This window comes from Prionailurus viverrinus, chromosome B1 (assembly GCF_022837055.1).
Source record: "Prionailurus viverrinus isolate Anna chromosome B1, UM_Priviv_1.0, whole genome shotgun sequence".
Classification (NCBI taxonomy): domain Eukaryota; kingdom Metazoa; phylum Chordata; class Mammalia; order Carnivora; family Felidae; genus Prionailurus; species Prionailurus viverrinus.
In genome coordinates this window covers 12,037,556-12,038,676 of record NC_062564.1, presented here as the reverse complement: position 1 = coordinate 12,038,676, position 1,121 = coordinate 12,037,556, and positions in this window count along the sequence as shown.

Below are 1,121 nucleotides of genomic sequence, written 5' to 3'. Positions count from 1 at the left end.
CGGTATTATTCCTATCCCCGTTTTACAGAAGAAGAGACTGATCAGAGACACATACTGCCAGAATGAAGCACGCAAAGGAGCAGGGAAGTCGATTCAGATAGTCTGGGCCCTTGGACACCATCAACTCCTCCCGCTGCTGCCTAAGGCTCCAAGTTGTCTCAGGCACATACCTCATTTGAGCTTCGTGTGGCCAAGAGTCATGCTTTAGCTGTGCCCCCCCCCACCCCACATTTCAATTCCACAAGTGACAGTGTCCTCCTAGTCACAATGTGGGCACACACTGAGCAGTTATTCATGCACTCACGTCTTCCACATACGACATTCAGTCCAGTGGGGTTTACGGTAAGAACGTGTCCCTTTTCCACAATGGTAGAATTCTTTTCCTCCTAATGTTCCGTGTCTCTCAAGAGTCTCTGCTCATTCTCTTTTGAAACTTTGCACGCATTCCTCTTTGTGACAAAGTTAACATGAAACAGCTGTGCTCATTCGGGGTCTATTCAAATCAAGTTGAAGGGAAACCTATCCTCCTCCAAAGGCACAATAAATATGTCAAATCTAAATTCAAAGAAAACTAAACTATACTCTTCTTCATTCTAACGGTATTCAGAAGTCATTATCAATGAGACAAATTCTGCCTATCTTTTTTTGTCATTATGTTTTCTGCGCATTGAATTTTTGCACTGATTCATGAGAACATGCTGCATTATAGAAGTTAAAACACAGGCTCTGAAAGAAAAAAATAAATAAATAAACGGACAGACCTTGGTTCCAGTCCCAGCTTAATTCTTAACCAGCTCTGGGATTTGGGGAGAATTCTTTAATTTTCTTATTTCTCTGAGGAGTAGGGTTGCCTGATCTAGCAAGTAAAAATAAAACACTGAGGCTTGGGCATGGTGGATGCAGCACGTGAAACAAGAATAGAATATGCCTTGCACCTAATAACCACTAATAAACCGTGGCCGTTAGTGTCATTGCTCCACTGTCTGAACGCCCTTCTCATTGCCTGAGCTACATCCTCTCCCAGGTCCAGTGCAATGACAGGTACAAAGTCAAAAATTATATGGAACTACTGGGGTGCCTGGGTGGCTCAGTTGGTTGAGCGTCCGACTTTAGCTCAGGTC